We start from the raw sequence: 22122 nt of genomic DNA, 5'->3' as shown, positions 1-22122 counted from the left end.
GGAGGCGCTGTTCATATTTTCCTCAGGTCCTCTTGGCGCACATCCCCCTCCCCCAGCCGGGCTTCCTTTCCCTACCTTCCCAAAATCCGCTATCGTGCCCCCCTATCCACCCCCCTCCCTTCCACCGGCGCCTTTACCTTGACAAGTTCGCGGGGCCAGCGGAGGTCTCGCTCCCCCGCTCTCTTTCTCCCTCTCTCTCTCTTGCTCCCTCTCTCCCACACACATCTCTAACGCGCCACCTCTCCCCCGCGGGCCCGGGCTCCGGGTGACATTTCTCTCCCTCTCTCTCTCTCACTCCCTCCTTCCCTCTCTTCCCCCCCAACCCCCCCTTTCCCCATTAGCGGCGGTTGGATCGGGAGCGCGCGCTGACAGGGGAGGGCGTGGAGCGCGCGCGCGGGCGGCGGGAGCGGGGGGGGAGGGGCGGCATTGACAGCGAGCGCCGTGTCCGTGCGGCGCTGCCGCCTCAGCCCCCGCGCGCCCCCCCCCCCGTTCCCGGCATGCCCCGGGGCGGCGGGGCTGGCGCTAACGAATTTGAATGAAGAGCCCTCCGCTCTTTCGGCGCCATTTTCGAGTGATGCCCGATCGCATCGCTGCTGCCGCCGCCGCGGGGGAGGCGCGGGGGCCGCCCGCCCTCCCGCTCCGCGAAACTCACCTCCCTTCCTCTCCGCTACCCTGCTTCCACCCTCACCGTCGCGCTTCGGAGCGGGTGCCGCCGCTGCCGCCGCCGCCGGCACAGGCGGTAAGATCCGGAGGGAGCGGGCGCGGCTGGGGCAGAAGGAGCTGGGCGGGCGGGCAGGGGAAGAGCGTCTTTGGAAAACGGGGGCAACCTGCACCCCGCCGCCGGGAAAAGTCACCTCAGGCGCCCGGTGGGCAGCGGACGGGAGGCTCCGGGAGCCGATCGCAGGTCCTGCGCGGATCTGTCACTCGCTTCTCTCAGCTTCAGCGGGCGGGAGCGGTCGTCTCCTCCGTCAGGTAACCCCGCTTGCTCCCTCGGGGCGCCACCGCGCCCAGGCGGGGATCCCGGGAGCGGCCCTTACACCCGGCCCGGGGAGAGCGGCGCGGGGGCGGGCGGGAGCCGCGGGACAGCCGGAGCTCCAGAGGGTCCCGGTGCCCCGCACTCCCGGGACATGACAGGACAGGCTTCCCCTCATCTCCGCTCCCTCCCCCCCCCCCCCCCCCCCCCGGGCCAGCGGATCCCTCCCTCCCGCCTTTCCCCCCCCCTCCGCCGTGGAAATTTCGGGGCAGCGCCCGGGACACCGAGGTTCCTGCTTCCCGGCTCTGCAGCAGCAGCCAGGATGACTTCCACACTTACATGCACATCTCCCTTTCTCGCCCGCCGCCCCCAACCCCCCCACCCCCCGCCTCCTCCTTCCTCTCTCCCCCTGTTTTCGTAAACGGGATTAATGCCCCTTCTCTCTTTCTCTTCCCTTTCTCTTGTCCCCCCGCACCCTCCCACCCCCCAAAAAATATAGAGGATAACCTTCGGGGTTTTTTTTCTCCGTTTGTTTCCTCTCCATGTTAGCAGATTAACTTCTCCGTTTAAGCGCTTTCTCCACCTCCCACTCAATCGCTTGATTTCCCGTGTCGCGATACGGAGCCGCCTTTTGCAGGAACCCGGGTGACGGTCGTGCTGCCACATGCTGTCACATTTATCATCTCTGTCCCTTTGGGTATTAACGAATGACCAAAGTGCTCTTCATCCCCTATTGCACAGAGCTATTTTTCCCCCTCGTAGCGTTAAAACGCGAGTTTCCTTCCTGGACTAGAGGGGGGGGAAACATAATCCGAGACCATTTGAATCATGCCAGCTATTTGTAGGTGTCTTTCCTCTCCTCCCACACACCCCAAAACCGAGTAAATACCCTCCCCATAGATAGCCCAGCCTAATACTGTGATCTGAGCTGGCCATTCACCTCCTCTTCTCCGCCTACAAAATTCTCTGTCTCTGTCACCCGGGTCGCTATTTGTCATTGGCTTAGCTATTTTTTGGTGGTTGTTTCTATGTCATTTCTCGGTGGCCAGCAGCACTCGGTCTCTCGTAGCTGTATGAATGCGATCGTGCTTATTGTGATAGGCGCCGCGATCTCTCTCGCAGCCTGCGCGCTGGGCGATTCCCCCGCCGCGCACACACACATGCACACATAATATGTGACACGGTGCCTTTTTCTCCACGACGCCGTTTAACCCCCTCGGGGCCGGCTCTGGCGTGGGCGCTCGCGTTTCGGAGTTGCGCACACAAGCTCACAAGGCATCTTTTTTGTGGCGGGAGCGCCGGCGGGGACAGCACCGTGCGGCGGGGCAGGGAGGGAGCTCAGGCGCTGCCAGGCCAGAGGGCTCCTTCCCAGCCACAATTTCTAAGCGTTACTTTTTATTCCCCTTCTTACTTCCCTCTTCACTTTCGGCAGCCCGACCTTTTTTTATTATTATTCATTATTATTTTTAATTTTTTTTTTCCGGAGGCAGGAAAGCGTATGGATATTTTCCCCGATGCCGTGTGAGCGGCGGGCGCCCGGGGCTGCCGTCGAGCTGGCGGGCGCGCAGGATGCGCAGCGAATGCAGCATCGGGCCCCCTGTTAAGGCTCCCGTTCAGCGGAGGCTGGACCGGCTGCTGCCCCCCCTGGTTGCCTGCGGGGACGCGGGGCTGGGGCTGGGAGGTTGGACCGGGTCACAGCCTTTCCCCGCTCCTCTTCCTCCCCCCACACTGCCCCCCCCCGTCCCCCCGCTACCCCCCCCGCGCATCCCTCCGCGGCGTTCAAAGCCAGAAGCGGCCGCCTTGCGCTTAGCACCCCGGCCACCGAAAATAACGAGTTAACCGAGGGACGTAGGAGGGACGTAGAGAAGAGTTGGGGTGCAGAAGTGCTGTACAAAAGATTTCTGTGTACATGGCTGAGAGCGTGTAGTCTTAAAGTGAAATGCAAAACTTAGCGTTTCCAGCATAGCAACTGGATTGTGATTCAAGGTATTTTCTGTGTAATGCAGAAATCCAGCAGTTCAAGGAGATTTTTCTGTCTCGAATCCTTAGTTTCCCTGGATTCTTTTAATCCAGTACATAAATTACACATTTTCAGTTATTTTTTCCTGGGAATAGCTGCTTAGTTTGTCTCTGCAATTCATACTTTTGTGCCCTGATAGAGAATTCAGCTTAATCCCTGAAATTGAGATACTAGTAAGATCCTATTGAGATTTAGCACTCATTTCTTTAGCTCTGCATCATTACTTTCAGAGTGTTTTCAGAAACGGTTTTAACAGTCAGTATGGGAATGGGCACAAAGCTGTTTCACTGTAGCTGTGTATACTTTGAAATATCAGGATTTGAAGAGATTTACACTGCTCAGCTGTGGAAGTGCACTCACAAATACTGACTTTCACTTTCAATGAAATAACTGTCCTGACTCATAGCTAATTTACAAAAAAACCCCTATAATTCAGTATTGTGCAGGTGCGTGTGCGTTTTCCCCCACTATTTGATAGTCATGTTCAATAGCATGCAATTTATACCTATTTTTCATTTTAATTAAAATCCGTGCTTAGCACGTATTTGACTACATGAAACAACTGCTCTTTTAGGCTTTTTTATTTCTCAGCTGCACTGTTCTCATATTTTACAATTACATAAAGGTGGGTGTGGCTAAAATGAAAGCAGTAAGCAATCTGATATGAATATATAGTGTCTTCTAAGTGAGTTTTCCGTTCTTATATTTGATGTACTCCTTATTTTGAGATAGTTAGGGGGAAAAAATCATGTAGCTTAAATAGACCCTTGTAGAGCTGCTTGCATTTTTTACCTCAGTTAAAATGTCAAACATTAACTGGGATTACTTGGCCCTGGAAAAGTTACATTTGGAGGAAATATCAATTGAACTTAAATATGTAAATGTATATATTTATATTATATCAATAAGTGAAAGCTGAAGTTCTACGCTTAATTAAACCTTGCTTAGGTATCAAATGTAGCATAGTGTGTGTATTTTTTTTTTTCCTTTGTTTCTTTTCAGTCTAATCCTTTATCTTGATTCTTAGGAAAAACATCCAAATAAGCTTCAGTTGGTTGGGGCTTGTTTTTTTTCTTTTTCTGCTCTAAAGTTATACTGAAAGTTTCCAAGAGGTACCCTCTCATTTTATAGATATGTATCTACTGAAGCTTGAAGTAACTCTTGAGAATTTCTAATTTTCAGAAATAACAGTAATTTGAAAGTGTGACTGTGTATCTGTGTGACTTTTTTGTGTGCTAGGCTAGTACTTCATAGGAAGCTTATTGTAGTAACATTTTAAAGGCAGGCTACATATACGATACCAAGGTATCATGGGGTTCTTTTTCTGTTTAGTTTGTTGTTTGGGTTTTTTTTATCCTTAATGTCTGGAATTCTGAACCTATTACTATTCCATCCAAAATGTAATATCATGGAAGGAAAAATAAATTGGAGTCTTTAATTCCTTAATTATGTTTATGACTAATAAGTCAAATTCTGCAGTGAAGTACAACTGGAACTGCATACAAACTACCTGGTTCTGTATACCCTGCCTGTGAATACTGTGTGAAGGTGCACATCTTATCCATCTTGAGTGTCAAAAACCATCCTAACAGGTGTATCACTACTTTTCTGATACACTTTTACACATGTAAAAGCACATGAGCTTTCTTTACAGGAAAAGTAGCCACGTATCAGTTAGTATTTCTTTTATAGGACCTTACTGGGTTCTGTTATTTGCACTGGGGAGCAATTAACTACTGAATATGTAAGGGAGAATCAAGAAGCTTATCACTGTATTCTACGAATATGCTGCAGGTATTCTGCCTCGTAAATGTAGTCATCCACCCACACCCAAAGGCCCATAGCAAGTTATTTGAGTAATTCACATTCATTACAAACTGTCAAGGGTAGAGTGCATCTTGGACTAGTTTTGACTGTCTGTGAAAGAACTAGGGAATGAAATTGTAAGCTTTTTGTGTAGAAACAAAGATATTTTTATCAGAAAGTTTTTAAAACTAAAAATAACTTCATCTACACCCGTAAGTGTTCTCCACTGATTTTTTTTCACTTATTTATCATTATAAGTGCTAAACACTTAATATCTAACACTGGAACCTGATCTCAAAAAATTGTTTTCTATTATCAGTAATACTTGGAAAATTTTGTTTGAACAGACTGCCCAAATTATTTTTGTACTTAGTCCCCTGTGACTCTTCCCACACCCATCTATTTGTTTAATAGAAGTAGTAATGTATTTTAAAGATAGAAAAAAAAGGTGATATGCTCCTCAAATAGAAAGGGAACATCAGACAGAGTAGAGAGGTGTAGCCACAGATTTCCAGTAACCTCTTTTAGTCAGTGAAAATGTTGCTTTGCAATTTTTTTTTTTTTTTGTGCATTATTGGCAGGAGGTGTGTCGAATTTTTAGGTTACTGATATATTAATACATAAGTTGGATTTCAAAAGGAATCTCTTTATTGAAAAATGTCTTCATTGTGGATACTGGGCAATTTCAGAAATTTTCAGAGCAAGCTGGTATGAAAATTTCTGCCCATAAGTGTGTAAGGCAATGTCTGTACTGATTATTTTTTTAACCCTTTCCTGTAAGTTTTTAAAACACTCATTCTAATAACAGAACTTTGGGATACATTTGATATTACCACAATTGAGGAATAGTTCTGATCTTAGCTTTGAATGCTGTGTGAGAACTTCAGAAGATTTGTCTGAGTGTTAGAGGAGGGTAGCACAACTTGAGCTCTAGTCCAGCTAGCACTTAATGTGGATCAATTTTTTACTCTAATATTTGCATATAATAATATTTTTAGTGTATTATTAAAAACAAAAAAATGGTCTCTTTACAGAGAATACTAAATTTTTGAACTTTTATTCTAATTCTAAGCACTTTTCCATAGCTCGACAATGAACAGTTGCTAGTGTATAAGGATGACCTCACACACACACATTTATTACCATATGCACACAACAGTAGAAAATGTAAATTATGTACATTTAGCTTTTATTTTGTTAAAGGTTTCCCCAGATGTCTTCTAAACCTGAAGGCGATATTGTTATATTGCTCAAAACTGAAAGATAGGAGTGACTTTCAGTGATCGTTATTAATGTCTAAAGGAAACCACTGTTAGAAATAGGACCCCCCTGCTCCGTGACTATTTAGTTTGTTTTCAGACACTGCAGTGAGTGTATTTGGAGTAAATAGTTTATTAATAAACTTTTCAACATTGAATCTGGTTACAACTAATTATTTTATTTAGCATGAACTGAAATTCACTTGAAGATTTGGTCTGAGAAAAAGATAATTACACATCGAATAGGGCTTAGGCATGTATTTTCATTTAAAATAGCTTTATGTAAGTCCAGTTTCAATATAATCTTCAGGTATGTTAATATAAGCACAGAGGGGGACCAAACTTTTTGTGGGTTTGGTTTAAGAACAAAAACTTTTTTTTAAAAGGTGAAATAGATGATGTGTGGAATACACGAACATACAAACTCCTTTTTCTTGTTAAAGCAGGGTGCTTATTATAATTCCATAGCTGTGAGGGGGTTGTAGTATTTTCTCAAATACTCTTAAAGAATAAAGAACAAATTTATGGAAGTATTTGTAAGCAGGTGACCTGATCTAGGCATCAGCTACTCATTTATTAGGCATAGGATGTGTCTTCTTATAGTGTCTACAGTGAAAAAGTTCAAATAAAGTCAAAGTAGATTTAAGATTTTGGCTGTGTGAATGCAATATTTCCTCCAGTAGCTATTTGACTATAGTTACTGCGTCTGTCAAGTTATACTTTGTTCTTACCTGATCAGGGCTGCCTTTCCCCCCCTGCCCCCCCCCCCCTTTTTAAGTTTTAAAATTTTGTTTTATCTCTCAGAATGTATTATATGACTTTAGTTTTCCATTATATGTTTTAAAGTAGCTAATATTTGTAGGCTAGATTTTAATAAAGGCAATAATGGTACTGCCTTGAAGAGCAAAAAAATTTAAAACTCCTTAAAGTGAAACACTAGAATTTAAATACTTAACAGTCAATAGCATATTTTAGGAAATATGGAAATATGGCAGTAGTAATCACACATCCATTAAGTAGTTTACTTACTAAAAAAACTTACCTGTTTGCTTGTTTGAGGGTGGGTGGAGAAGGGAGGGATTGGTAGTGGGTAGGAAGGGAGAACAACACCCCTTGCTCCTTTTTTTTTTTTTTTTTTTTTTTTCCCCCCCTTTTCCTTCCTCTTCCTTTCATCTTAAAATGCTGCGGGAAGAATGAAAGCAGAAACACGCTAATCTGATTTGTTTCAGGAGGCTTCTGATAATAAAGAGGCATATCACAGGTGTTCCTAATCAAGTCAGTTTGGCTTAAAAAAAAAAGTATTTTTAAAATTAGGATTTCCTGTAACATAGACAATGCGAGGGTCAAGCTGATGACCTACATCTATGTTTGGGGATCAACCATGAAACTGTGGGTGTTGGAAATATGTTATAATACATGACATTTTTATTGCAGGTTTTGACCTTTCAATAGAGAGCTGATTTTGGAGAGCGGCTTACTCCTGTGATTGAAAAACTCTCTGGAAGGTTGATGGAGCATGAGCATGGTATATATTATATTAACATTTCTCTTATTACATATGTTCTTTATTTTTTAAAATGTACACAGTAGTATAACTTATTCAGATCATTCAAAATAAGCCAGTTCTGATGGGATTGTTCAAGAATTTATTATTTGTTAAAGTAATTTTTCTTTACACTCCCCCTGTAAAATTATAAAACACTTAAGTAAAAGTATTCACACAAGCTGTGCTCAGAAGAAAATGAAGTGGCCAAAAATATATATAAAAAAGCTGAGTTTGCAACAGCCTTGATTCGAGTGATATAAATTCTCCATATAGTATTGTTCTCATATTCCTGTCTTGGGAATTAGTCCAACTGAAATGTTGCTAATCCAAAAAGAAAGTATGGATGATATAAAAAAAATTATTTTTCAATAACTTTATTTTTTTGCTGGCAGGGTGTGTTAAAGAATAGAATAGAGAGCTAGCTGAGTGCATTTCCATGTAGTGTGTAAAATTTGGGTTTAAAGGCATTAATAAGCTAGCTACCTGACAAGCAAAGAAGCAGAAAACAGAAAAAAACAGGTCTTCAGAGCCTTCCACCTGTACCAAAATAGTCAGAAATTTTATTTATTTACTGTATTTGTTGGTAAATAGATATTTTGTAGTAAAACACTGAACATTTAAGAGGAATTAATGTGGATTATGCTACACTCATATTGCAAGTCCTGCTTTGCACTAAAAGTACTCATTTGGCTGAAACTGAGAAATCCATTCAGAGTAATCATAACCTATCTACTCATATACGAATAGTCTTAACTAACCATTTACACAGACACTTGAAATTAAAATAGTAACTGGTCTTGGATTGAGTAAATTTATTGAAATACTAAATGGAGTAGTAAAATCTGTAAGACTTTATCTTCAGCAGTATATATTACAGTACAACAAATTTTATGAACATGTTGTGACTTTAGCAATTCCAACTTTCAGCTGGAATTCAGTTTTTATCCTTAATCAAATCTGTCTGTCTTCAAAAGCACATTTTTTTGTAGGAAGTAATTGTACCATAAAATCAGAGAAGTTTTGAAAACCCAAAATTTCAGTTTATCCCAGTAACTCCTAATTTCTACCAAGCAAATCCAGTGAGGTGTAAATTTCATATTTCCTCATTGTTGTAACTAATGGCTAGTAGAACTGAAGAATTACTGGAATTTACCAGTAATACACCTCCTGTTATAGAAGTATTTGAGGCAGATGGGTTCTGAATATATTTTTCATACAGTACTATGATTTTAGGGTAGTTAAGGCCTCCTAGAGAAAATTATCAGTTGAGTAAGAAAACTTTGAATACAGAAAGTATAGGAAGTAAACCTTAACTTTGTATAAGCTTTGAAGTTTGTGATTAGTGAGTAGGTAATTCTTTCAGTTTTAATCCTTTCTTTATGTGATTAAACACACAGTGAAAGTACTTCTACTAATGCTTAATCGTGTTTGGGTAGCATGCCTAATATGCTCCCAAATAAATAAATATTTCGGTCTGTCCAGAGACTGGTTTGGATGTTCTGCATTTCTGTTTTTTCTTTTTTTTTTTTTCTTTTTGCTACTAGCTTTCTTAGGAAAATAAGGATTTCAGGATTTCACTGAATAGTTTGAGTTTGTTCTTTTTTTTTTCCTGTACAAAAGCAGTTACATTCTTGTTAATGAAAATCAGGATTATATTGCAAGGCAAAGGTATCTAAGGCTCCCTTGTGAGATAATTGAAAGGTGAAAGTTTGATGGAGTGTTCCTTGGTCTGACACAGGTTCAGAGTATTTCTCATAGATTCTTATTCAGCAAAAAAGGTGGTTTCTGGTTCATAACTGTAAATCAAAGGGATTTAGGGCCTAATCCTGCAAACTTTAATGTACACAAGTAGTTCTAATGACTCACTACCATGAATAAGGATTTGCAGAATCATATTCTCATTAGATGCACACTTTATTTCCTTTTACAAATTTAGTATATATTTAAGTATTTAGAACTTTAGGACAGGTCTAAATGCTTTTTTAGAAAGTGCAAAGAGTTTTGCAGTAATGTAGTAATTGAGTCTTACCCACTTACAAGCTCTAATATCTTTTAAGAGTGCTGCAGTTGTCAGTTATGATTAGAGTCCACTTATGGTGTTGATTTGCTCTAGAACATTTTTGTGCTGAATTTTGGCCCATATTAATTTTAAATTTTTTTTTTCTAGAGCTGTTTTGTACTTGGTAGTCAATATGACTGTTTCTTGCTCCAAAGAGTAGGTGAAACTTTCAAGAAAGCTGGTGGGGTGTGTTCGTTTTATTTTCCTACTCTTAGCCTCTCCTATTGTAGATCTTATTTAGCAAAACAACCATTGATTTTGTTGGAAGTTCAGCCTGAATTAAGGGCCTGCAGTGCTTGCCCCTTAAAAATTGCTGGTCTGGCTATTGCAAACTGTGTGCTTGACTTCATAAACTGTTTTGCAATATCTATTTGTAATGAGGTTGAAAAGACAAAAATGTGCAGACTTCTTTACTGAAGTGCTTCAGATGTGGAACTTTGCATGGCCACGTTTATTGTTCCTACTGTAGGTATAACACTTGAGGCTCTACAAGTCTTGTTGATTAAATCATAATTTGAAAGCTGACAATTATTACATGCTTATTGCTCATCCAAAAGGAACTGTTGCAGATTACTTTTACAATTAATTTATGATTTCTTTAAGGACTTCTCTTGCTTTACAAAGGCAACTGAAATAATTTTCCTGAAAGAGATATGTAGCTATAAATGCTACCCATGCCTAGTTACTACAACGTGTGTAAAATCAACCATAGTTTGAAACCCTTGTTTGATATCTTATGTATGACTGTTTTAATTTTAACTATGAAGCAACTGAATTTTCTGGATTTTGTTAGTTTAAACTAAATACAGCCCTACATTATTTTAAAATGGAGTTTTGTATACCGTTAGAGTTGAATAGACATTAATTTTTATTATTACTTCAGACATTCAATGGAACACGTATGTAGGAAGGATTTAAGACTGGCATACTTAGACATCATTTTTCCTTGTCTGTTGTTAAAATGGTCTTGCTAGGCAATGGGAAGAGAAAAGCAAATGACATGTAAATTCTTTAGGAAAAATAGTTAAAGTATGCTAACTGGGATATTTAAATACTTATTCTTCTCACTCAAATGCAAATATATATAAGTAAGGTATTGCCCCCTTTTTTACTGTTATTTTTAATTTCAACAGAAGTCTAAGGAGGAGTTTATGTAGACCCATACATTGAGGCTTTCAGTGGGGGAATGAGAAATGTAATCAAAGTTGTTAAATGTTCATATAGTGTATTGATGACTTGTTAATACACCTTGGTTTAGACTGCTGTTTGCATACTAAAAACATGTATGAAGATGCAATTGCTAATTGAGTAGTGTGTTTGAATAAATCACTGTTTCTAGTTTTGTTAATTTTTGATTTATTTCAAATACATGGATATTCATGGTAATTTTTTTTTCTGAGTTTGTTTGGGGCAGGACTTTTTCTTCTTTCAGAAAACAAGGGGTTTTTTGTTATTCTAAATTTTTACAGCAGTATTATAAGAGAATTAGTTCTTTTTATTGAAATATATTATCAGGATAATTTAGTCAAAGCAAGATGTTAGGAATATCTGTTTTTAATTTGCGAGGTCCTTAAAAATCTTAGTAATGTGGAAATACCTCTGAAGTATTTACACCTTTTCTTTAACCCACTAAATTTTAAGAGCTTGCTTTTTACTTCCTGTGAGTGTCCTATGGGGTTTTTTGTTTTGTGGATGGTTTGGTTTGGTTTGTTGGTTTTTTGTTGGTTTGTTTGTTTTTTTTGGTTTTTTTTTTTAAGCCTTCGGTCAAAGATTTTCGGGATCTCATGCTTCCACTTCCTAGCTGACATGAAGACCAATTAATTTTTTTTTTTTTAATTTTTTTAAACTTCCCTTTCTCCCCACAGAAGGAAATGGATTTTAGTATTCATATGAAAGTTAACTTAAACATTTAGAAAGTACTGTAATTATGAACATGATTATGATCTTCCCAACTTTAACTGATGATTTCCTACTTCAAAATACATATAACATCATATAAGTCACTTCTAGATTTAACAGGACTTCCAGTGGATCTGATAAATGAAAACATTTGCTTTCTAATTTCTGTATTCTTTTGGAGTAAAATTTTCTCTTGGTAGAATGAGTAGATACTGTGGTCTTATGAATGTTATCACTTCAGTAATTCTGAAAACACTTCGCTTTCTCTTATTGCAAGTTAGTCCATATTTTAGTCAAGCTCAAAAATTAGACAAGATGCTCCATCTGTGAAACATTGCAATGACTCTTATAAGAAAGTCTTTCTCTAAGTGAAAATATACTAAAAAGTTTATTGCAGAACACAGTTCTCTTTTGATATTGTGACACTTATTGTCAGCATTTTGCACAGGCAAAAAGAACTCCTGATTAAAAAGAATGCTTATGCACTAGTTACCCTGTCCCTATGCTCCCTAAAAACAAAAGATTTTTTCCAGGTTCTCAGGAGAAGGGAAAATGATGCTTTTAATGCCAAGCACAGGAGTTACAAAAGCAGCACTCAAATCTGTACTTTTCTTCATCTGTGTTAACACCTAATTTTAAAAATATTTTTTCATCTCTCAGGCAGAGTGAGGGATAGTAGTTCTTTATGACCAGAGTATTTTTTAAACAAAGGGTCATATACTCGTCTTTAATTCTATGTATGTGGAAATCCACAGCCTGTTTGACATGTGAGTGTTACTAACATATTTTCCATACTTCTTTAAGTCCCAAATTCATGACCTCTCTAAACAATTCGAGAGCAGATAAAATAAGGTTTGAAATAAAATCAGAGGAAAATGCTTGCCTTCTCTTCCTAGTATTACCAGGTTTAAAATCTGGATCTTAATGGTGCCTGTTTTGCATCTAGGTTTAGGGTGTAATGAGGAGACTCTTGAATTAGCAGTGAAAGAATAATTCCTTCCAGGGTATTGATACTGCTAAACTGTGTTCTGTTGACACCAGCGGCTCTTCTGTTTTTGTTGAGGTTTTGATCCCACCATAATGACAGTGAATTTGGCTGTGAATATTGAGTATTTGCTTCAGAAATTGATATTTTTTTGAAACTGCCTAAGAAATTCACAGAAATGTAAAATACAAGAATATTCCTAAGTTTTCTCTTAAATTTGTTGTCCTGGAATTTTTTTTTTTTTTTGCCATTTAGGTACATAGACTTATTGCATTTTTGTTGTGTAATACTTAATTTGTCAACCTCACAGTCTTCTGACCTGAAAGCAAATTTGAAACATTGTTCAAAAAAATTTTTTTTTACCTTAATATAACTTATGTTGCTGACCCACTTTCCATTATTAAAAACCTGAACAGAATTTGTCATTGTGGTAGGAATTAATGAAGGCTAACACTAGAGGGCAATTCAAAGCAGCAGCTTACCCAAGAACAGTTATGGGTGCCTGTGGCCCTGAGATGAAAAAGAGGGAGCCAATGGAAACTTTCCCAGGGTCTTCCCCAGGCAAATGCTGCTCTTTGTGATTACCCTCCTAAATGGCTTATTTAACTCACTTTTCATATCTTGGAGTGCTTCACTGAATGAGAAAGAAGTTAAGCTAGTTCTTATGCTTTGTTGAATCACAAGTTAAGAAACATCTTCCACAGTGTCTTAACCTTGCTTGCTCTTGTCATTGTCAAAAAGGCATAACTTTCTCAGTGGTGGGTTTTGCTTGGTTTTTATTTGCTGACACGTCGTACATCAAACTCTTGGAAAGATACTAGGGTTTGGGGGGCGGCAAGATAACATTACAGAAAAGCTTAAATGTCTTTTATTAAGTACCAAGGAAAATGGAATATATGGTGAGTAAAATATTTTCTTACAAGATACTGCAAAGTTAGTCAAATTAAGAAGACAGTATGAATTTAATTTAATATTAAAAAAGACCCCTACACACACAAAAAACAAACCACAGCACAACCAGGATATGGTATCAGATAGGTACTTTGGGTCTAGAATTTTATCAAGTAAAACATATTATATAGAATGCAAAAAAAAACCCAGTTGAAGATGAGCAATAAAGTGCTGTATTTAATATTTAACCGAGTAGAAGAGATCATCTGTGTATATTGTACACAATTTAAACAATTTATATAACAGTGCATTACATAATAAATTACAGTTTTCACTGTTACAATGTTCATTATAGATTTACAGAACATCTTAAATCCTTGTAAATAATAACCTGTAATGCAAATGATGGTGTCGTGGTTCTTGAAAAGCACTCTAGTATTCTTATTTTAGCAATGCAAATTTTCTCATTATATTGAAATGTATGCACCCAGCCGTGTAAATGCTTGTGGCACAGTACATATTTGAAAACAAAGGGCATTTTATATAAGTGTGTGTTTATACCTGTCTTTCTGTCTTACTTTATGTGCATATAATATCTTATATATTTTGTGTGCTTGTATATAAAAAAGCTAATCTATGATTAAAATGGCATGTTTGTTTCTACACTCTGGATCAGTTTGTCAAGTTGTGTTTTCTTTGCATTCTTTTGCACAACTTACTATAAACGTCTAAAATTTGCTTTAGCTGCTTTCAAGTTGTTTTTTTACAAAGAATATTTACTTGCAATCACTCTGGCAATGCCACAGATGAATATAAATACTGCAGGGCATTGTTACAGTAAACACTTACACCTGTTTTCTGCAGGTCTGATCAGCAACTCTAGTGCAACTTGAAAATATGTAATCTGCTGGCGGTGTTGTGCCCAACCTTAACTGGTGCTGGTGCCTTTGAAGGAGAGATACTGTGTCATAACACAGTATGTATAGTCCAACAATGACTGACCTTGATCAATCTGTCCAAGAAGAAAATAGTTTTCTTGGTTCTTAATTTTCAAAATGCACAACAGGGGAAAAAAAGAAGCATGTGAAATTTAACCTACAGAAGTTGTTAGGTTCTCTGGGGTTTAGAGGAGATTTTTGCTTTCATTGGGGAAATTAGTTGGCAGTCATGCACAGTGATACAGAGGTCTTAATCACACACATGAACTCTTGGTTTTGAGAATGTATTTCTACAAAATCTGTCTGATTCTAGGTGATTAAACCAAGCATGCATGTAAGTTTTTAAGGAACTGAACCCTTAGTCTTTGCAGGTAAGACACTACCATTTTAAGAATAAGCATTTTCATGCCAATATGACTCTTCTCTTTTTTTCTTTTTTTTTTTTTCTCTTTTACCAGCTTGATTTTTGGCCCTAAATCAAAGAGATAAGTTCTGTCATTAACATTAAAGCTGTCTTCAGAATTTTGTTGATTTGAACAAAGCAAGAACAAATGTGTAAGTACCAGTAATGTGCAGACCAGTATTGCAATACTGGTCTGTTCTGTCTTTAAGCAGGTGGTTTCATGTGGCAGGCTGGAAGAGACTCTTTTTCTTCCCAGCTTTTGACAAAAAGATGACGCATATGACTCAGAATTAGAAGGGGAAATCTGCCAGTTTGCATCAGTTCTTTAACTTGTGGGCTGCTATTCACCACAAGAAAAATCAGTATACTTGCACCAGTGCTTCTTGAGAGATGAGGAGTAATCATTTCCTTCAAAAAGTGTAGGAGGATTGGAGTAGGCCTTTCATATGTTACACTAGGCTTTTCCTATATTAAGGTATTTTTCAATTATATTAAATTTTTAGAAATAAAAAAACCCAGATAATTTTATTAAATGTTACATTTAATAATTAATATAGGAATCAGGTATTATAGCTTAATGTAGATCAAAAGCAAAGTGATTTGTTTCATGAAACTTCTGTTTTGTTGGCACTGAAACTCAGCTGTTGTAGATCTCCAGAATCAAAAGGTAAGGGGGTTTTTTTTGTCTATTTTTTTAACCTAATGCCATATATCTAAATCTCCAGTTCCAGCTTTTAAGTAAGTTAGTAGGACTGATAAAAAAAAAATTAAAATAGCAACTTTGAAGACAGAAGCCATCTGTTTTGAAGGGGAAAATAATTACTTGAAGTATGGAAGATCTGAGTTTTCAAAATGTCTTGCCTTAGACCTGCTATAAAAGGTAATGCAGATAATTCTGGTTCTTTCATATAGGTTAGGATTACAATGGAAAGATGCTTCTTGCAATACTGATATTGCTCAAAGAGCAAGTCAAGTAACTTTTTACTTCAAAAAAAAATTGAGATGTTAGTTTTCAGAGATCTAACACCTTTTAGATTTGTGTGTATTTATTAGTTTGAGAGTACAATTTTGATTTTTTTCCCCTTTTTTTAACTACTTGTGTACTTTAAGTATTGGATTATAAATCTTTTTTCTTAATATATTAACTTCTTGTTAATTCAGCTTGGTTTTACTTTAAGCTTGTTAGTGAAATATTGAAAATCTAGCTTAATATAAAGCCATAAGAAGCACCCAGCATCCTTATCTTTTGTCTTTTTTTTGTTTGTTTTTTTGGGGGGTTGTTTTTTTGGTTTTGGTTTTTTTTTTTTCTGGTGGATAAAGTTCCTCTCATTTGGCAAAACCATTGTTACTGTTTTGGAAAAGCATGTTCTAAGTGAAGTTTGTTTTCTACCTGGGAAAATGAAATTCACTGCTTATCAATCTGTGTCAGCCTTAGAAAGCACCGTTTTATTTTGTATTAGTGCAGTTCTGTGAGTAGTGGGTCTCACTGATGGAAAGTGGGGAACCAAACAAGGAATGTTTTTGACAGGGAGTACACAGATCTGTGTGTTAGATGGTATCTATTAAGATTAGTAGTATTCTATTAATATTTCACAGAGAGGTGGGGGAAAGATTGCTGCTCCAGCTACCACTGAATAAACAATAAGATGATGTGATTAGGAATCTGCACCCAAAGGTGTTATGGACACTTGAAACTTCTGCTGAAATGAGTAATTAAATAATGAAGTTGTAGAAATACAGCTAACGACTGGAAAAGTAGCAGTTACTAGGAGGTGTTCCTCTGCTATTAAATAGTGGATTCCATTAACAGTTGGGTTGATTTCTTCAAACAGGTCAATCTCACCTTTCATAAGTCATGCTGTTGTCTGGCATTTTATAGAAGTCATGTAGTGATGATGTTAAGAAAAAGACAAATTTACTGCCTGAGCCAGAAGGCAGGCCTACAAAAAGCAACTTCTTTCAGGACACGAAAAGGTCTTTGTTCTGTGGCCTTGGTCTTTTTGTGCTTTGACCCTTATTTTATAGCATTGTCACTCTGACCTTAAATCTTTGAAAGCAGACATGCAGCAAATTTAGCCCTTTACAAGTGGGGTTTCGTTCTGAGCTATGGGCCTGATTTTAATCTTTAGGCATTATAGTCCCATACAATACTGAGATGTAACAAAATCTCAATTTAAGATTTGTGGTTTGGTATTGTGTAAATAGTTATTTATATATAAGGGAATTTTAAAAAAATATATTGCTCTGTTACTGGCCTATGATTTGTAATTATTTACCAATTTGAGATAAGACAGCAACTAGGAAGGCAGTCTGGCTAATACTGACCAATAGATTTTTCACTTTCCCAGAAGTACTTTGGAAATTGATCCTGTGCACAGACCACCAGGGTGTCTGGAAAAGCGACTTGAATATTCTGTTGAGGACAAGAAATGCTTTCCTGTACATTCTAGAGTTAGAAGATTTAAACAGCAATACTTGCATGGCCTTCTTTCATAAAAGACTGTGCCAACTTAGGGTAGCACAAAATTTTACACGAGGTCTGTGTCTGTTACATGAGCAAGTCTTCTGAGAACTTAATAAAACTAATTTTTTTTTTTTAAGAAAACCAGAAATTAATGAATGTAATTGAAAACCAATAGTTGACAGGTTTTTAAGGGTTTTTTGAGAATTTAATATGTTTAAGAGGAGAACCTGTTTCCCTATCTAAGTAACTTTACATTATATAGCTGATTTATATTGGACAGTTATTGTTGTTTGGAGAGGGATTGTCACATTTTCTTTTATCAGTAATGATTCGATATACTTCAGGTTTTATAAACTTTAGCTATAATAATAGGATAATCTTTTCTGAATCTAATAGTGTAAAAATCTAAGTCTACGTTTTTTGGAGAACTTGAAAATATTTATCTTTTTTTAATTATTTTTTTAATCTGGAAAGGTGTTAGAATTTTTTTTTTTTAATACTCATGCAGAAACTGAAGATTATATTATTAGACAGATCTGGCTTCCTTTTTGATAGAACCACTATATTTAGTTTTAATATTTTTTGTGATAAAACTGGGGGGAAAGGAACATTTTAATTACTACTAAAATGAAATGTAAAACTTACTTTGTAGAACTTAAAAAATAGCTAATTCGTTTTTCTTAATTTTGTATGTGTCCTTTCAAGCAGAAAGAATGCTGGTACAGATTGAAAGTGTTCACACAGTTTTTCTTCCTGTGCGCTCGCCAAAGGTGCAGAGAAGACAGATTTTTGAAAGTTGCGTGCAAGCTATACCAGTGCAGTCAAGAGGGATCTGGAAAGGCTTTTCTGAAATGCAACTTTTACATACTCTGCTAGAGCTTGGAGCTTGTTACACTTTACAAGTTCCCTGTAAAGTGTTTCATATAGCAATTTAGTTAATGCATCAACTTCTGACAAAACACTTTTTAGAAGCTGGGAAAAGAGGTGGGAGGGGTTAGTCTTATTCAGTTTTATTTTTAAGCTACAGTTGATTCTAAAATACACTGATAATATACCAACGTATACATTGATAAATTTTTTGTGTGCTATGTCAACTTCCCGTTGTTATGCTTTTTTTAGCTAGCAAGCTTATAAAAATTGACATACTGTACTTGCTCAAGTCAGAACTGACTACCTTTAGTTTCTTGCCTTTCACGGAAATCCACTGCATTCTGTTTGCTATTCATCGCTCCAATAGAAGCATCAATATTGCAGAACCAAGTTACTGTCTTCACTTCGGTTTGTCTTTCTGAGTGCAATTGGCGGGGGGGTGTGCCTCATACAAATTAATATATGAGTCAAGCTAATATAAGCAATAGTTGGAGCCTTAGATTAGGTAAAAAGGGTGTAAAACAGAGTTTGATGCTGAGAGTCCTGAACTGCACTTCTAAATTTCCAGGTATTTTTATACTTACAAATTTCTCAATGGTTTTACTTCCTGGTTTTTATTTTTAGCTGGCTTTGTTATTTCATGTTTATCTTATGCAGTAGTTCTCCAGCTAGTCTAAATCTGTTTGTTCATGATCCTTAGAGAGATGGCTGGACACATGATATAGATTCTCCAAATTTAGTAGCAGTAAATTTCAGTAATCAGCAGTCATCTGCTTCACTTTAGTTATTAATACTTTACATTGCAAAAAATGAAGTTCTCTCGGTCTTTTGCCATGGTTATATGGGGAGTATTCTTGACATAATCAGGAAATAGTTAACACACAATTTTTTTTTTGTTAAAGTTCATGCTATCAAAACTCTAAATTGGTGCTAGATATCTCTGTTCAAATCTTCAGTATTTGTTCAGAGAATTATTTAAAGCATTATTTGTGATTTTTTTTTTTTTACACAACTTTATAATAGTCTTGGAAATATTCATCTGCTTGCTAGAAGGTATGGGAGGACCTATTATACATGGAGAGTGTGTATAAGCTTGGTCCTGAATTACTGCACCTCTTCGAGGAGAAGTGAGGCGAATTTATTGCTGTGTTAGAGTCATTTAATTAAAAAAAAAAAAAAAAAAAACAAAAAAAAAAAAACAACAAAAAACCACACATGCAACCCTAGCATGAAATTGCTGGGTTAGAGACGGGGGTTTTTTTTCTTTTATTTAATTTTATTTTTTCTTTTTAAAACTGCAGTCTTGAAAGTGAATTCAAAATCTGTTACTTTGGGAGAAGAGCAATCAAAGCATATAGTTTATTCTCTTAATTCTTCTTCCTCTGACCAGAAAGTAACCTCAAATTGAGTGAATTAACTGTCATAGGTTATGCCTGAACCAAATAATAATGGAATAGTAGCTGAAAGTACACTGATACCTTTAAAGTTAATGTTCTGAAATATTTCAGTGGAATCTTTTCTTCTTTTAAAAAATACATGCATATCACTTTCAAGGCTGCTGACACCACGAATTAGATGGAAAGATGGTTCCTTAACAAAGAAACAAGAAGGCAGGAGTAAAAAAATACACTTCTAAATCTAAGATTTAAGAATGAACAAGAGTTATAAAATCTAGTATGTTTGCAGTATGAATACTGCAGTGTTGAGTAAGCATGTGACAAAAATAAAATGAAACTATTGTTTTAACTTAGGAGGGAGGGGTGTAAACAGTGTATGAGAAAGATACAGCTACATACACTTCTAGATCTTAGAATCTTAGAGAATGGGAGTGTTCAGATTTCTTGGTAGTGAACAGTAAGATTAATTCTGTCTTTTTCCCAGATTAATTCAATAAAACCCCAAAAGTGTTTCCAGCAAGTGTTGAACTGTGTCAATGTGTTTATTCAAATTTAGTGGTGTGTTAGTGGCACTGAGCTGTGAGAGGAGAGTTTGGCAAATTCACCAGCAGTTGTCCAAAAAGCTACGCTGCAAAATGTCCTAACATAGGAGTAACTTAGAGCAGGGGACACTTGTCAAAGATGCCCTACTTCACGCTGTGCTACTTCAGTGCAAACCCTGTCTCATTTCCAGTTAAACTAAGCTAGCCTGGGAAAACTGAGATATGGACATGTAATTGCTGATGTCAGGGCTATGGAGGAGAGTAGTAATGTACAAATGTAATGCTTTAGACTGTGGAACAGTTAAGTCTTTCAGGTTCACGTTCAGTTTTCTAATTTTAATGTGATTTAAGGTTGGGAAAGGGTCACAATGAACAATGAAGCAATAGCTTTGCTTTCATATTGCATCTGTGTTTTGCATTAATGACTAAGTAACAAAAGCAATGGAATATGGTTGTGTGCAATGGTGTATAACATTATTGATGAGGAAGAGGTTTTGGCCAAGAAGTATCAAGAGAGTGCTTTTATTGTATGAGCAAAAGGCACGAGGTAAATGTTTAATTTTACATTGTGTTCTTGGGTATTAGAGACAACATACAGTACTTAATACAAAGGCCTTGCTATGTTTTACTCCAAGTCACTGACCTGTCAGTCAGATTGGAGGCCTAGTGGTACCTTCTGGATATAATATGTTACACAGAGGTTTAAGGAGCTTATTAGGAGTTATAGTAGCATTTAAGGAGCTTATTAGTATGCATAGTAGCCAGAAATTGACTTGTACCTGGTTTTCATGGGGTCAGAAAAGATGGAGTTTGGCTTGGTGTTGCCATAAACCCTTAACCATAAACAATAAAAACCAAAAATGTTATTTTATATTGGTCTTGGTCTTTGATAAATCAACTAAGAAATACTGAAATCAAGGAAGGGCTCCTTCATTGCTTGGGAACACTCCAATTGCTAAAACAAGCACAAATACATATACACACAAGCACACATGCTCTCTTTTTCTTTCTCTCTTTTTTTTTTACAGTTCCAGTAGTTTTTTTCAAAGAGCATTCCTGACTTGTGTATGTGAGCCTGCTTCTGTGGAATTTCAGTTTTGTATCTTCAGAATCCTTCTTCCTCAGCAGAGCCCTTGCTTTTAGGGACTTGGGAAATGTAATAGAGCTGCCTGCAGACATGATTCCCAGCTTTTATTGATGTCTCCTTTGTCTGTCTCTCATCCACAGGCTTAAGACACAAGGATGGAGGTAGGAGGAGCACTCTTGGTAACAACTGTATTGACTTTATTACCAAAACATAATGGTACACAGCTTTGTGCAGACACTCCTGGATTTCAGTAGATTCCTGGCTTAGCTATCAGTACAGTTCTTATCTTGAACTTCCTCCTTTCATCCTTTTCCTGTTCCACAACCCCTTTGCTCACATACACTGCCTTCAATTTTATGTGATAATTTGCTTATTCTCCTTGCAGATGAAATCTATTTTAATAGCAATGTAGAAAACATTGTGTTGAATTTTGGGGTGGTTTGTTTCTTTTGGAGCGTTTCGTAGTAAAGTTTAAAAAAAAAACCCAACAAAACACCCTCCAAAATCATTAAAAAAAAAAAAAAGAAAAAGAGGAAGAACTCAAACAAACAAACAGCCCAGAATCCTGTAATTCATGTGAGGTTTTGTGTTCATGTTTTGTATGGGCGGGTGGAATTACCTGCAAGTTTTCTTACTAATGTATTTACTGTAGAAAATAGTTCTTCTAAGTTTTCATTTCATGGTGTGTATAGTTTAATTTTAGAGGGATTTAGTTATGCAACAGGAAAAAACCCTTCCATACTTAAACTAGAACCTGAAAGGAACCAGGCAATTGAAAAAATAATATCAGTTAAACACATGAAGTTTCAAATGAAGAATTTGGCCTGACTGTAAAAATGAGAAATGCACTTCCAAAGATATTAAATGTTGCAGCTGTCTTATTTTAATAATTTTCTGTCAATCTTTTAAGGTAAGTTTACAAGTACAAATTAGTATTTTCTCTTGATAGAGAACAGTTTTCATATTCTTTTTCCAGAAAAGTT

The 22122-nt window shown here is 37.5% G+C and overlaps 2 long non-coding RNA genes across 39 annotated transcripts in view; one reads left to right on the top strand and one right to left on the bottom strand.

Annotated features, from left to right (window-relative positions):
* The window catches only part of LOC121657877, a 91426-nt gene extending 89332 nt beyond the window's left edge, over positions 1-2094 (bottom strand). For 6 of the 37 annotated variants that reach the window (XR_006013737.1, XR_006013739.1, XR_006013749.1 and 3 more), the window contains exon 1: positions 138-382. This is a non-coding gene — a long non-coding RNA (uncharacterized LOC121657877). Of the gene's footprint in view, positions 1-137; positions 386-652; positions 1151-1480 lie in introns of those variants that run through there. The other 31 variants (XR_006013763.1, XR_006013764.1, XR_006013769.1 and 28 more) reach the window with 17 other exon arrangements.
* The window catches only part of LOC121657879, a 109279-nt gene that overhangs the window by 48866 nt on the left and 38291 nt on the right, over positions 1-22122 (top strand). For both annotated transcript variants that reach the window (XR_006013778.1, XR_006013777.1), the window contains exon 3: positions 7493-7583. This is a non-coding gene — a long non-coding RNA (uncharacterized LOC121657879). The remainder of the gene's footprint in view (positions 1-7492; positions 7584-22122) is intronic.

This window comes from Corvus kubaryi, unplaced genomic scaffold (assembly GCF_017639235.1).
Source record: "Corvus kubaryi isolate FWS band 111438036 unplaced genomic scaffold, C.kubaryi_AGA036_p1.0 split1-65, whole genome shotgun sequence".
Taxonomy (NCBI): domain Eukaryota; kingdom Metazoa; phylum Chordata; class Aves; order Passeriformes; family Corvidae; genus Corvus; species Corvus kubaryi.
Note: the sequence above shows the minus strand (reverse complement) of the source record. Positions and strands in the feature narration are given on the sequence as shown.